The following is a 17,044-nucleotide window of genomic DNA, read 5'->3' as shown; positions in this document are numbered from 1 at the left end:
ATGTGGTGAAGAAGAAGAAAATAAAAAGGAAGAGAGGTAAAAATATATCTCTCCCAAATAATGTTGCGCCTATTACTGTTGTGCCTCATGAAAATATAATTGTGGAAGATGATGCACTTGATGATGATCTCGTTATGCCTATTTCTTGTTGTGATGATTATGATTGGGAATATAATGATACTTCTTATGATCTTGAAAATCTTTTTGGCACTTCCTTGGAAGAATATGATAATTGCTATACTATTGGTGCTATCCATACTATTGATGATGAGAGTGATTATGCTTATGATATGAGAAGGCCCAAGCTTGGTGATGCTATGTTTGAAGAAGATGATGTTTTTGAGAATATATTTGCTGCAATTAATGTTTGTCCCAAGCTTCGGGATTCTACGTTTAATGAAGATGATATTTTTAGCCTCCCAAGTTTTGATGAGCAAATTTATTATGATGATAGCATGCCTCCTACTCATGATGATTATATTGATGAAAGTGGGTTTGGAAGAGTGTCAACTTTAGGAAGTAATGAACCCAATATTTTGGAGGATGTTGAATCTTATTATGATAATTATGAAAGTGGATTTGGAGAGGTCATGACTTTATTTAGTGATGATTCCACTATCTTGGAAGAGGTTTCAATCGATTATGATGAGAACAAAGTTGCTAGTTATGATAATTATTGTGATGATACATATGCTATAAAAATTAGTGATGATTATATTTATAAAACTTGTCATGATTATGATTACCCTTTTTTTGAACATTACTCTTTTAATGTGGAAACAATTTATAGTATTCGAGTCTCTTATGATACTCCCACTATTCCGATTGAGAAGAATTTTGCTTATGTGGAGAGTAGTAAATTTTCTATGCTTGTAGATCATAAAAAGAATGCTTTATGTGATGGTTATATTGTTGAATTCATTCATTATGCTACTGAAAATTATTATTAGGGAGGAATATATGCTTGTAGAAATTGCAATAATATCAAGTTTCCTCTCTATGTGCTTAAAGTTTTGAAGTTATCCTTGTTTTACCTTCCTATGCTAGTTGATTATTGTTCCCACAAGTTGTTTGCTCACAAAATCCCAATGCATAGGAAGTGGGTTAGACATAATGTTCTAGTCATATTCTTCATGATTCTCTCTTTATGTTTCAATCCTTAACTTTTATGTGAGCATCGTTGAAATCATCATGCATAGCTAGGGGCGTTAAACGATAGCGCTTGTTGGGAGGCAACCCAATTTTATTTTTGTTATTTCCATTTTGTTCCTGTTTAGTAATAAATAAATTATCTAGCCTCTGTTTTGGCTGTGTTTTTTGTGTTTAATTAGTGTCTTTGCCAAGTAGAACCGTTGGGAAGACTTGGGGAAAGTCTTTTTGATCTTGCTGTAAAAAACAGAGACTTTAGCGCTCATGAGAATTGCTGCCATTTTTATTTGGAGAGTGATATTTATTTAATTCTTTTTGAAGATGACCAATAGATAAATTCCTCACGTCCATAAATGTATTTTAGAATTTTTGGGGTTCCATAAGTATACGTTTGATCCAGATTACTACAGACTGTTCTGTTTTTGACAGATTCTGTTTTTTCGTGTGTTGTTTGCTTATTTTGATGCATCTATGGCTAGTAAAATAGTTTATAAACCATAGATAAGTTGGAATAAAGTAGGTTTAACACCAATATAAATCAAGAATGAGTTCATTACAGTACCTTGAAGTGGTGTTTTGTTTTCTTTCGCTAACGGAGCTCACGAGATTTTCTATTTTGAGTTTTGTGTTGTGAAGTTTTCATGTTTTGGGTTAAGTTTTGATGGACTATGGAATAAGGAGTGGCAAGAGCCTAATATTGGGGATGACCAAGGCACACCAAGGTAATATTCAAGGACAACCAAGAGCCTAAGCTTGGGGATGCCCCGGATGGCATCCCCTCGTTCGTCTTTGTTCATCGGTAACTTTATTTGGAGCTATATTTTTATTCACCACATCATATGTGTTTTGCTTGGAGCGTCATTTTATTTTCTTTTGTTTTTCTTGATGTTTGAATAAAATACCAACATCTGAAATTATTAAATGTTAGAGAGTCTTCACATAGTTAAATAATTATTCAACTACTCATTGATCTTCACTTATATCTTTTGGAGTAGTTTGTCTTTTGCTCTAGTGCTTCACTTATATCTTTTTAGAGCACGGCGGTGGTTTTATTTTGAAGAAATATATGAACTCTCATTATTCACTTATATCATTTTGAGAGTCTCTAAACAGCATGGTAGTTTGCTTTGGTTATGAATTTAGTCCTAATATGATGGGCATCCAAGAGGGATATAATAAAAACTTTCATATAAAGTGCATTGAATACTATGAGAAGTTTGATACTTGATGATTGTTTTGAGATATGAAGATGGTGATATTAGAGTCATGCTAGTTGAGTAGTTGTGAATTTGAGAGATACTTGTGTTGAAGTTTGTGATTCCCGTAGCATGCACGTATGGTGAACCATTATGTGATGAAGTCGGAGCATGATTTATTTATTGATTGTCTTCCTTATGAGTGGCGGTCGGGGACGAGCGATGGTCTTTTCCTACCAACCTATCCCCCTAGGAGCATGCGCGTAGTACTTTGTTTCGATAACTAATAGATTTTTGCAATAAGTATGTGAGTTCTTTATGACTAATGTTGAGTCCATGGATTATACGCACTCTCACCCTTCCACCATTGCTAGCCTCTCTAGTACCACGCAACTTTCACCGATACCTTAAACCCACCATATATCTTCCTCAAAACAGCCACCATACCTACCTATTATGGCATTTCCATAGACATTCCGAGATATATTGCCATGCAACTTTCCACCATTCCGTTTATTATGACACGCTCCATCATTGTCATATTGCTTTGCATGATCATGTAGTTGACATCGTATTTGTGGCAAAGCCACCGTTCATAATTCTTTCATACATGTCACTCATGAGTCATTGCACATCCCGGTACACCACCGGAGGCATTCATATAGAGTCATATTTTGTTCTAAGTATCGAGTTGTAATTCTTCAGTTGTAAGTAAATAAAAGTGTGATGATCATCATTATTAGAGCATTGTCCCATGTGAGGAAAGGATGATGGAGACTATGATTCCCCCACAAGTCGGGATGAGACTCCAGACGAAAAAAATAATAAAAAAGAAAATGCCATAAAAAAGAGAAGGCCCAAAAAATGAGAGAAAAAGAGAGAAGGGGCAATGCTACTATCCTTTTACCACACTTGTGCTTCAAAGTAGCACCATGATCTTCATGATAGAGAGTCTCCTATGTTGTCACTTTCATATACTAGTGGGAATATTTCATTATAGAACTTGGCTTGTATATTCCAATGATGGGCTTTCTCAAAATTCCCTAGGTCTTTGTGAGCAAGCGAGTTGGATGCACACCCACTTAGTTTCTTTTTGAGCTTTCATACACTTATAGCTCTAGTGCATCCGTTGCATGGCAATCCCTACTCACTCACATTGATATCTATTAATGGGCATCTCCATAGCCCATTGATACGCCTAGTTGATGTGAGACTATCTTCTCCTTTTTGTCTTCTCCACAACCACCATTCTATTCCACCTATAGTGTTATATCCATGGCTCACGCTCATATATTGCGTGAAGATTGAAAAAGTTTGAGAACATCAAAAGTATGAAACAATTGTTTGGCTTGTCATCGGGGTTGCTGTTTTTACATTTTCAGATTACAAAAAGCATTATCTACTATCCATATTGCACTTGTATCACCATCTTTTTGACGAACTAGTGCACCTATACAATTTACCATTGTATTGGGTGTGTTGGGGACACAAGAGACTCTTTGTTATTTGGTTGCAGGGTTGTTTGAGAGAGACCATCTTCATCCTACGCCTCCCACGGATTGATAAACCTTAGGTCATCCACTTGAGGGAAATTTGCTACTGTCCTACAAACCTCTACACTTGGAGGCCCAAAAATGTCTACAAGAAGAAGGTTGTGTAGTAGACATCACACACTCTTACCAAATCATTTGTTAAATGTTTTAAATTCCATCCCCGTGAGTCTAGGGTGTCATTGAAGCTTTATGAAAATCCATTTACCTTCTCACTAGAGAGTTTTTCTCACCACTACAAACTCCCATTCTGTAGTTTGCTTGACGAACCGCCAAGGGCGATGTACCAATCATTCTTGACTAGTATTTGCTACGGTAAGACGAGGGGAGTGACACAAGGTAGAATAAAGAGCATCCATTTTCCCGCAATTTAGTGCTTTGCATTATTTGACGGGAAATGTATAGTAGGCAAGCAAGACTATAGTATGCGTTGTGCTCCAGATTTGAGCCTCATACGCATCGCTCTTACCGGTGAAAGGAGTTATAACCTTGGAGTGACTGTTGCGCGCAGACTACAGCATAACGCTAACAGTGGCTATTTCTATGGTGGAATATATGCCACGTGTTTAGCACGAGGGTTGGGTGTTTCAACTTTTCACTTTGACCCTATCCTACCCACGCAGTATTTAGACTTTGATGCTTTAAAAAATCATAAGATCCTTAAAGGAAAAATTCATAACTTCACTTACAATTTGTTGTTTAACCAAACATCTATTGTGCACACATATTTGCCTGCACCTGCTCTTTTTGACTATCACAACAAAGGAAGATATTTTTTCTTGAGAGCGAGGCCCGAGCTCATAACGCAGCAGTGGAAGCAGCACGGCAGGTCGATGCATTAGCATCGAGAGCCTCTGTGAGCTACCATGCCGACTACTATCCAGGCTACTCATCGATTACAAAGTTAGGCCAAAAGCATAAGCTTTTGGGAGTACGTGTTTCTCACCGACATTACATTCATGTTCACTTATTTCATTTGTCGGTGTTCACAGTTTTCATTGTATCAACCCATGATTAATTTTATTTTCTTGCTTTCTTCTTGTGTGTTTGAAAAACTTTAGAAAAACAAAAAATAGCTGTAGCTAATTTACTTTCTATGCATCCTTATCTATAGCACTAAAAAGAAAACCCAAAAAGATTACCTTGTTCTTCTTTTGCTTGTTGGGAGATTTCCTGTGTATATAGTTTTTCTAGTTTTTGCTTTTCCCTTTTATTTGCTTGTTCAATAAAACCAAAAACTCCAAAAATATTTTACTGTGTTTCTCTGAATTTCTTTTGTTTTTATTTGAGTCTTACTAAGGAGAAGACCACGATGAAAATGTTGAGTGGCTATCATATGAATAATTGTTGACCTAATAAAGAGCCCATTTTACCTTGTCTTCTCCTGTTGAATAAAATGTTTGCAGATTCCAGCCTAGTCGACGGCACTCTTGCACTATTATTATGATCACATCATTTGGTCGTGTAAGTGAAAGGCAATAATGACGATATTCGATGAACTGGTCGTGGCAGAGAAAAACTGGTATGAACTCGACTTGTTCTGTTTGTGTAAATATGTTTAACCTAGTATCCATGATTCAACCCATTATGATTAAACATGTTTGCAATGAGAACTAGAGATTATAGTTTCTCATGCCATGCATAAGTAGCTAGGAGTGGATAATGATTTATCTTGGATATCAATATTGCGTTAAAATGATTGTGATGTAGTATGATGATATGGTATCCTCCTCTGAATGTTCGCGTGGCTTGACTTGGCACATGTTCATGCATGTAGTTGAATCAAAACCAACACAACCTCTATGATATTTATGTTCATGGTGTTCATATCCTACGCATGCTAGTGTCCAATGTTACTTATGCATAATGCATGTTCATGACCGTTGTTGCTCTCTAGCTGGCCGCTTCTCAATCTAATTGCTAGCCTTCGCCTGTACTAAGTGGGAATTCTTCTTGTACATCAAAAACCTTGAACCCAAAGTTATTCCAGATGAGTCCACCATACCTACCAATATGCGGTATTACCCTGTCGTCCTAAGTAAATTTGCATGTGCCACCTGTAAAAACTTCTAATAAATATCCTTGTTGTCTGCCTGGATCGTTCATGGAACGACAGGAGATGGTCGGTATCTTCCATGCTAAGCGGTTTATTCTCAGGTCGAGTGTTTATTCACTCGCCATCGCACGAGAAAAGGGTAGTAATAGGGATTCCCGGTCTCGAACTCAAAAATGCAAATAATTAAAAAAAACTCCCCGGGACTATTTTTGGTTCGGACGGCACCATTGTTTTGGACAAGCCGTGGAGTGTGATTGTTGGTGGAGGGTGTAACATCCCAAATTTTAAATTTGGAACGTTATACATAGGTCATTCTTGCATATCATATTTTATTGCATTTTTGTTTCGCAATCCTCAAAATCCTAAGCAACTCAAGGAACCTCGGAAAGAGTTGGGGATTTCCCTATTTTCATATTTGGGTTTTACCAAATACTGAAACGAGGATTTTTTATTCTAATTATTTTCTCTCCGAAAAATATTTCATGTTAAAATATATGAGAGGAGATAATATGACTTCTCCAAAATAACTGAAATATTGGAGGAAATATATTTAAAAAATCAAATACTGGATTTTATATGCATTAGAAAAATGGCACGTTTTCAAAATTGCATTTTGGGGCTAATAAAATGTTCATCTCGTTCTAAATATTTTATTTAGACGGTGAAAATTTGTTTTGGCATTTTTAGATTTTTATTTTATTTTCTAGGATTTATTTTCTGTTTGGCAGAATTTTATTTAAAAAACAAAGAGCTTCCAAGCGCCGACTGGGCCCAAACCCAGCCGGGCCGGCCCAACCGCCCCGCCGCCGTCTCCCGCGTGGAGTCACGCGCGCCACCCGCGCCGACTCGGACAGAGTCTGAGCCGGACTCCTCCACCGCCGCCGCCTTGCCCCTCCTCCAAGCCACCACGCCCCGCCCTTTATATACGCCACCCGAGCCCCCCCCCCCCCCCCGCCACCGCCACAACCCTCCGCCGCAGCCCCGCCTCCGAGCCGCGCCGCCGCCTCCTGCCGCCCGCGCCTCGCCGCCACCGCTGTAGCCGCGCCGCCCTCGCCCCGCCGCCCCGCAAGCCCGCTGCCCCGCTGCCCGAGCCCAGCCTCGCCGAAGCCGCCTCGCCGGACGTACTGCGCTGATCTGCCGCCGCCCGGTTTTTTTTCAAAGAAAACCGACTCGGTTTTTTTTGAAAACCCTAGTTCGTTTTTTTAGATCGGTTCGCCGGTTTTTTTCCGGTTCCTCTATTTAGCGGACGTCCGTCCATACGTTCGTTTCAACAAACGGTTTTCGCTCGTTAGTACACATAATGAACACTTGTTCGTTAGCCTGTTCGTCAGTTTTCTTTTATCGGATTTTTCCGTGATTATTCTCGATCGCGATTTCTGATCCGATTTTCGTTTCTGTTTATCTTTTCGCTCGTTAGTCGGAATCAGGCGATTGAAGCGCCTAGATCTTCATCTTGAGACCCTCTTTCGGCTTAACCAACTTGAACAAGATTTTGGTACTGTAAAATTTGACCTAGGTCCAGATTAGTAAATGGATCTTGTTTCCTTCGCCGTTCGAGTTTCGTTGCTCCGTTTGATTTGATTCTTTTTGCAAACCGGAGTTCTTAAGTTGAACTTTCTGGTTAGATCTTCTTATTTGAGTTTTACCCGTGCTTCTTCGATTATTGCTTATGTATGCTATTTTTTGTTTGCGATAGAATTCCCGGAGTGCGAAGCGTGTTATTTGGAGTCTCTAGGTTACGCGGATCGTCAGCAAGGCAAGTAACACTTTGATCATATCCCTTTATCACCTAGTTTTTATGCATTAGTTCCAATCCTCAAACATTGCATTGATTAGGATGACATTAACATGTGGGTTGGGAAGTAGTTGATGAGGTAGAACCTATTACCCTGTTACATTCAAACCCTGGGAGTTACTTCTACGCGTTGCTTATATTGCTATGCTATGCTCGTAGACGTGGTTTGGGTGAGTGAAATCCATGACAGATGTGAGATTGTTAATTAATGGTTCAACTTATGGTGGAAACTTAAATACACATCTGGGTGGATTGAGGCGCCTGGAGTACCCAGTGTTGCTTGTATTTTTGGAAATCCCGGAGTACCCGTGTGATCTTCCTATGGACCGCCACCCAGGCTCAAAGGGAACTGAGATGATTCATGCTAGAAACTTCCGTGTGCGGCCACAAGCTATTATGGGCTCTAGCATAGTTGAGTAAGTTACGTGAAGCTCTTGAAGATGTGGATCAGCAGGTAGAGGGTTGTAGGTTTGGTATGGTCCGCTCGGAGTAGAGAGTTAATGTTTCTGAAAGACTGTGCCTCGGTCATCCGTTTCTCAAACACCATGTAGTGCGAGAAATCCAACGGAGGAGATCGAGTCTTGTGAGGAAAAGTGCGCAAACCTCTGCAGTGTACAAACTAATCATGGTTAGCCGTGTCCCCGGTTATGTACAATCTTGAGTATCTAGTAGTTGGAGTATCTTAAGTATCTCATCACTCTTAATTAATATTTTTGGGTTGTTAATCACTTTAATTGGGATTGAGTTGGAGGAACCTTCTCAATAATGTTTGAACCACCATGATAGTAAATTTAAAATCTATTCCTTTGTTGTAGGGAAAAATTGGCTTTTCGCAAAAACTGTAACCTTAGAGCTTTCCACCAGCCAAATATGCATGCAGTGATAGCATTATTCTGTTCTTGCTCTACTATGTTACTTTGATAGCATATTCCATGTGCTGACTCGTTTTCGGGCTGCAACGTATCATGTTGCAGACTTTTTAGACGAGGAGTAATGTTCGTTAGGTCGTTGTCGTGCAGCTCAGCTATGCCGTTGGAGTTGATGGACTCACGTTATCTTCCAAGCCTACCGCTATTATCGTACTAGATGGGCCTTAAGCCATATTTATTGTAATAAGATCTCTTTTGAGACATCCGATGTAATAAGTGTGTGATTGCTACTCTGTTATAAATCCTTCGAGTACTGTGTGTGTTAGCATTACCGATCCAGGGATGACACTGAAGCACAAAGACTTGACCGTTTGAGGTCGGGTCGCTACAAAGATGGTATCAGAGCACACGCTGAGTGTAGGACACGACCACTAAGATAAAACCATAGGTCACTCTTCTCTACTCATTTCTGACTCCTCTCCATTTTCTACTCTTTAGGATGGTGGAGATGAAGAACAAGTTTGCACAACCGGATGAAGAATCACCTTTTGGACGACACTTGAAGGAAGTCACTAGGTACTTGAACATTGGAATACCAAGCTTCACCGAGACATACAACGCCACTTACCAGAAGAGGAGCGATGGATGATTCAAGTTCAAGTTCCAGGAAGGACCTTCACGCCAGTCACTAAACCTATAGAATTTTCCTTTGACGCACCAACCTGGAGTTTAGGAAAGAGTATGGCAGCTCACATCACCATGGGACGCATTGGCGAAGTATATCACAAGGATCTTAAGGACACTATCTACCAGATATGTGGGCGCCGCGATGACCAATGGGATATGATCAGCACCAGGAAGGATAGATCAATTGCAGCTTTCATCCAGGAACTAAACCAACACATTCGACGCCAGGAGAATCAGATGTGTGCAGACATGATAGATTTGAAGAAGGCGAAGACAAGGATCATCGAGCTGGAAGAAGAACTTAAGTCTACACGCGATGGATATGAGGAGGAAATTGCGTCACTACTGGGGAAGAATGACGACCCAATTAAGAAGATCGAAATATTCATGGGAGACCCCACTCCAGTAGAAGAAGATGAAGAATCCAAGGAGATTCGTCTAGAGGACTACATCATCATCGACGACACCGACTCTGACCCTAGTGATGATGACTTTGAAGATGAAGCTGGAGCAGATATCATGGAGTCTTCCATTGATCAAAATTTCTAGATGACCACCCAATGATAGTAGTATTCCCCCATGTATTCAGTAGTAGTTGAGCACTTTTGTGATAGTTCTAGACCGCTTGTATGCCCTTGCTTGATTGATTGTGTTTGTCTCATGTGCATATGGGTAGTGCCTTCTCATTAGACCTCATTCTATTATAATCTCTTCCATCTAAACCCATCAGATGCCTCTGAGACGTGACCCCGGATTTGCCTTCCCGCCGGAGCTCACTCAGTTGATCCAGCAGCAGAACACCTTGATGCAATTGCTAGTTCAGAACCAGGGTAACAACAACAACAACAACAAACATTCAAAAAAAAGAACAACAACAACAACCCACCGCCAGTGGACAACCAAGCCCGTTTTCTAAGGTTACAACCGCCGGTGTTTTCCAGTAGCACCGAGCCTATAGTTGCTGATGATTGGCTATGCCGTATTGGAAGGGAGTTGACCACCGCAGGTTGCACAAATGCTGACATGGTGCGCTTTGCCGCACATCAATTGGATGGACCAGCAGCCTCATGGTGGGAGAATTACACGTCCACTTTCCCCATAGCCAACGTCACTTGGGACCAGTTTCAACAAGCTTTCCGCACAGCCCATGTCTCAACTGGAGCCATGAATATGAAGAAACGTGAGTTTCGCAACTTATGCGAGGGGAACCGTACTGTGGCTCAGTACATGCATGAGTTTAGCAAGTTACCTCGCTATGCCCCTGATGACGTGGCTACAGATGCCGCGAAGCAGGAGAACTTTATGGAAGGGCTGAATGATGAGATGAGTATGTAGTTGATGGTAGCAATCTTCAACAACTACCAGGAGTTGGTAGATAAAGCTCTTATGATTGAAGGGAAGCAGCAGCAGATTAAGAGCCGAAAGAGAAAGTATGGACAAGGGAGGTATAACTTGGGAGCTCAGTAGAAGCCTCGCCTAACCCCGAACTCGGGAGGACTTTTTCATAACCATGGAGGTCATAACCACACCGGAGGAGGATCGCATAACCACAATGGTACTAAGAATGGGAATGGGAACGGAGCCAATAACAATCGGAACCGCCCCAATCCAACCACACCCGCCAAAAGAGATCTAAGTCACAATACTTGCTTCAAGTGCGGGAAGACTGGACACTATGCCACGGAGTGCCCTGAAGGAAAGAATGGAAACGGAAATGGGAGCGCTGGGAAGAAGCCCAATCCTTTCAACAAAGTACAAGTGAACCACGTTAATGTGGAGGAGGTTGAAGAGCAGCCGGACGCGGTAATAGGTAAGTTTTTGGCTAAGTCATTTACCGCTCTTGTTCTATTTGATACTGGTGCATCGCATTCATACATATCAAGGGGATTCGTGGATAAGTTTAAACTACCAACCCAAACCCTTAGGACCCCTCTCTTAGTGAGTTCACCCGGAGCAGAGTATATGGCTAGTCGGTGGTGTGACCAGATACCCCTAACCATTGGCACCCATGTTTTTTCCGTCCGACCTAATTATCTTGGAGTCACAAGGATTGGATGTGATATTAGGCATGGACTGGATGTCAAAGTATGGAGGAAGTATTGACTGTGCTAGTAAGTCGATTTATCTCACCACCCCGGAGAGAAAAAGGATTAAGTATGTATCTAGGCATGTGCCTAGGAGGAGCCAAGTGAATACCCTCACGGGAGTTGTTCAGGAGGAAGTGCCTGTAGTGAGGGAATACCCAGATGTTTTTCCATAGGAGTTACCAAGCATGCCACCGGATCGAGACATCAAGTTTTTGATAGAGCTACTGCCAGGTACCGGGCCAATATCAAAGAGACCCTATCGGATGCCCGCGAATGATCTGGAGGAAATTAAGAAACAGATCAAGGAGTTATTGGAGAAAGGATACATTCGAAGGAGTTCATCACCTTGGGGAGCCCCAGTGCCTTTGGTTGAGAAGAAGGATAAATCCCTAAGAATGGTTGTTGATTATCGGACCTTGAATGAAGTGACGATTAAGAACAAGTACCCATTGCCGATGATCAATGATCTATTTGATCAGCTGCAAGGAGCTAAGGTGTTTTCGAAGATCGATTTGCGATACGGATACCATCAGTTGAAGATTCGAGAGAAAGATATACCAAAGACAACATTCACCACGCGTTACGGATTATATGAGTATACGGTCATGTCGTCTGGACTGACTAACGCCCCTGCCTATTTCATGAGCATGATGAACAAGGTATTCATGGAATATTTGGACAAGTTTGTTGTGGTGTTTATTGATGATATTATGGTATACTCGAAGAATGAAGAGGAGCACAAGGAGCATTTGCGATTAGTTCTCGAGAAACTCAGGGAACATCAGTTGTATGCCAAATTCAGCAAATGCGAATTTTGGTTGAAGGAAGTTGGATTCCTTGGACATGTGATATCAGGAGAAGGTATAGCAGTAGACCCCACCAAGATTCAGTCAATCACTGAATGGTTGGCACCCACTTCAGTAAGCGGGATCCGCAATTTTCTTGGACTCACAGGATACTATCGAAGATTCATTGAGAATTTTTCCAAGATTGCGAAACCAATGATGGAGTTATTGAAGAAGGATACTAAGTTTAAATGGACGGAAGATTGCGAGGCAAGTTTCCAGGAGTTCAAGAAACGTTTGACTACAACCGCAGTGCTGACACTGCCAGATATACATAAGGATTTCCAAGTGTATTGCGACGCCTCTCACTTAGGACATGGAAGTGTGCTTATGCAGGATGGAAGAGCTATTTCGTATGCCTCACGACAAATAAAACCCCACGAGTTGAATTATGCCACGCATGATTTGGAGCTAGTAGCAATAGTTCATGCATTGAAGACTTGGAGACATTACCTTATTGGAAACCGTTGTGATGTGTACACTGATCATAAGAGTTTGAAGTACATCTTCACACAGAAGGAACTAAACCTTAGGTAGAGGAAACGGTTGGAGTTTATAAAGGATTATGACATGAAGCTGCACTATCATCCAGGAAAGGCCAATGTCGTAGCAGACGCTATGTGCCAGAAGAGTTATGCTAATATCCTTGCGAGTAAGGGAGTGCCAAAGGAGTTAGCAGAGGATATCATGGAACTTCGATTAGAGATTGTTCCTAGAGGTTTTGTTGCAACAATGGAAGTTCAGTCGACATTGTTGAGTAAGATTCGGGAAGCTCCGAAGGATGACAAAGAGATTGCCGAGATAAAGGAGAATATGAGCCAAGGGAAGGCCAAAGGTTTTCGTGAGGATGAGCACCATACCTTATGGTTTGAGGACCGGATATACATGCCCAATAACACAGAGATCAGGAAGTTAATACTACAGGAGGCCCATGACTCACCATACTCGATACACCCCGGAAACACCAAGATGTATTTGGATTTGAAGGAACGTTTCTGGTGGACAGGTATGAAGGAGGATATTGCCGAATATGTAGCCGTATGTGATGTATGTCAGAGAGTGAAGGCAGAGCATCAAAAGCCGGCAGGATTATTACAGCCTATGCCGATACTCGAATGGAAGTGGGATAAACTTGGCATGGACTTTATCACCAGATTGCCCAGGACCAAATCAGGATATGATTCCATATGGGTAGTAGTTGATCGCTTGACCAAAGTGGCTCACTTTATCCCAGTGAAAACCACATATACAAGTGCGAAGTTGGCTAAGATATATATGTCCAGGATCGTATGCCTGCATGGAGTTCCGAGGACCCTCGTATCAGATAGAGGAACACAGTTTACCTCAAAGTTTTGGCATCATTTACACCAGACCTTGGGAACAAGACTGGAGTTCAGTACCTCGTTTCAGCCGCAGACGGATGGACAGACGGAGAGAGTCAATCAGATTCTGGAGGACATGTTGAGAGCCTGTGCGCTAGATTATGGATCTAGTTGGGATGACAATTGCCTTACGCAGAGTTCTCAAACAACAATAGCTACCAAGCCAGTTTGAAGATGGCACCATTCGAATCCCTGTACAGACGAAGGTGCAGAACGCCGTTAATGTGGGATGAAGTAGGAGACCGACAGTTGTTTGGACCAGACTTGATCAAGGAGTCTGAAGAGAAGGTTAAGATGATTCGTGATAGACTGAAGATTGCTCAGTCCAGGCAGAAGAGTTATGCAGACTCGAAATGCAAGGAGGTAACCTATGAAATTGGAGATAGAGTATATCTGCGAGTATCACCCTTGCGAGGAGTGAAACGTTTTGGAGTTAAAGGAAATTTAGCCCCGAGATTTGTAGGACCGTATCTTGTTTTGGAACGGATGGGAGAAGTTGCCTACAAGTTGGAGTTACCTTAAGGACTGTCACGAGTTCATGACGTGTTCCACATTTCACAGTTGAATAAGTGTCATGCTGAGATGGCCGATATACCGTTAAGAGAAACGGTACCCTTGGAGGCGATTCAGTTGGACAGTGATTTGACTTATGAGGAAAATCCAGTTAAGATTCTTGAGTTTGCCAGCCGAGTCACCTGCAGCAAGGTGATCATGTTTTGCAAAGTTCAGTGGAGCCACCATACCGAGGAGGAAGCCACCTGGGAACGAGAGGATGATCTTCGCAAAGACCACCCACACCTATTTTCTAGCCAACCCTAATCTCGAGGGCGAGATTCATCTTAAGGGGGGTAGGTTTGTAACATCCCAAATTTTCAATTTGGAATGTTATACATAGGTCATTCTTGCATATCATATTTTATTGCATTTTCGTTTCACAATCCTCGAAATCCTAAGCAACTCAAGGACCCTCAGAGAGAGTTGGGGATTTCCCTGTTTTCATATTTGGGTTTTACCAAATATTGAAACGGCGATTTTTGATTTTAATTATTTTCTCTCCGAAAAATATTTCATGTTAAAATATATGAGAGGAGATAATATGACTTCTCCAAAATAACTGAAATATTGGAGGAAATATATTAAAAAATCAAATATTGGATTTTATTTGGATTTTATTTGCATGAGAAAAATGGCACGTTTTCAAAATTGCATTTTAGGGCCAAGAAAATGTTCATCTCGTTCTAAATATTTTATTTAGACGGTGAAAATTTGTTTTGGCATTTTTAGATTTTTATTTTATTTTCTAAGATTTATTTTCTGTTCGGGTGAATTTTATTTAAAAAAAGAGCTTCCAAGCGCCGACTGGGCCCAAACCCAGCCGGGCCGGCCCAACCGCCCCGCCGCCGTCTCCCGTGCGGAGTCACGCGCGCTGCCGCCGCCGACTCGGACAGAGTCCGAGCCGGACTCCTCCACCGCCGCTGCCATGCCCCTCCTCCAAGCCACCCCGCCCCACCCTTTATATACGCCGCCCGAGCCTCCCCCCACCCACCACCGCCACAACCCGCCGCCGCAGCCCCGCCTCCCAGCCGCGCCGCCGCCTCCTGCCGCCCGCGCCTCGCCGCCGCCGCCGCCCTCGGCGCGCCGCCCCGCAAGCCCGCCGCCCCGCCGCCCGAGCCCTGCCTCGCCGGAGGTACTACGCAGTTCCGCCGCCGCCCGGTTTTTTTCAAAGAAAATCGATTCGGTTTTTTTAAAACCCTAGTTCGTTTTTTTAGATCGGTTCGCCCATTTTTTCCGGTTTCTCTATTTAGCGGACGTCCGTCCGTACATCCGTTTCAACGAACGGTTTTCGCTCGTTAGTACAGATAACGAACGCTTGTTCGTTAGCCTGTTCATCAGTTTTATTTTATCGGATTTTTTCGTGATTATTCTTGATCGCGATTTCTGATCCGATTTTCGTTTCTGTTTATCTTTTTTCTCGTTAGTCGGAATCAGGCGATTCAAGCGCCTAGATCTTCGTCTCGAGACCCTCTATCCGCTTAACCAACTTGAACAAGATTTTGGTACTGTAAAATTTGACCTAGGTCCAGATTAGTAAACGGATTTTGTTTCCTTCGCTGTTTGAGTTGCGTTGCTCCATTTGATTTGATTCTTTTTGCAAACTGGAGTTCTTAAGTTGAACTTTCTGGTTAGATCTTCTTATTTGAGTTTTACCCGTGCTTCTTCGACTGTTTCTTATGTATGCTATTGTTTGTTTGCGATAGAATTCTCGGAGTGCGAAGCGTGTTATTTGGAGTCTCTAGGTTACGCGGATCGTCAGCAAGGCAAGTAACACTTTGATCATATCCCTTTATCACCCAGTTTTTATGCATTAGTTCCAATCCTCAAACATTGCATTGATTAGGATGACATTAACATGTGGGTTGGGAAGTAGTTGATGAGGTAGAACCTATTACCCTGTTACATTCAAACCCTGGGAGTTACTTCTACGCGTTGCTTATATTGCTATGCTATGCTCGTAGATGTGGTTTGGGTGAGTGAAATCCATGACAGATATGAGATTGTTAATTAATGGTTCAACTTAAGGTGGCAACTTAAATACACATCTGGGTGGATTGAGGCACCTGGAGTACCCAGTGTTGCCTGTATTTTTGGAAATCCCGGAGTACCCGTGTGATCTTCCTATGGACCTCCACCCAGGCTCAAAGGGAACTGAGATGATTCATGATAGAAACTTCCGTGTGCAGCCACAAGCTATTATGGGCTCTAGCATAGTTGAGTAAGTTACGTGAAGCTCTTGAAGAGGTGGATCAGCAGGTAGAGGGTTGTAGGTTTGGTATGGTCCGCCCGGAGTAGAGAGTTAATGTTTCTGAAAGACTGTGTCTCGGGCATACGTTTCTCAAACACCATGTAGTGCGAGAAATCCAACGGAGGAGATCGAGTCTTGTGGGGAAAAGTGTGCAAACCTCTGTAGAGTGTACAAACTAATCATGGTTAGCCGTGTCCCTGGTTATGGACAATCTTGAGTATCTAGTACTTGGAGTATCTTAAGTATCTCATCACTCTTAATTAATATTTTTGGGTTGTTAATCACTTTAATTGGGATTGAGTTGGAGGAACCTTCTCAATAATGTTTCAACCACCATGATAGTAAATTTAAAATCTATTCCTTTGTTGTAGGAAAAAATTGGCTTTTCGCAAAAACTTTAACCTTAGAGCTTTCCACCAGCCAAATATGCATGTAGTGATAGCATTATTCTATTCTTGCTCTATTGTGTTACTTTGCCAGCATATTCCATGTGCTGACCCGTTTTCGGGCTGCAACGTATTATGTTGCAGACTTTTCAGACGAGGAGTAAGGTTCGTTAGGTCGTTGCCGTGCAGCTCAGCTATGCCGTTGGAGTTGATGGACTCACGTTATCTTCCAAGCCTTC

The sequence above is a fragment of the Triticum urartu genome, chromosome 1A, assembly GCF_056163025.1.
Source record: "Triticum urartu cultivar PI428250 chromosome 1A, HENAU_Tu73, whole genome shotgun sequence".
NCBI classification, from domain to species: domain Eukaryota; kingdom Viridiplantae; phylum Streptophyta; class Magnoliopsida; order Poales; family Poaceae; genus Triticum; species Triticum urartu.
This window is presented reverse-complemented; position numbering follows the sequence as displayed.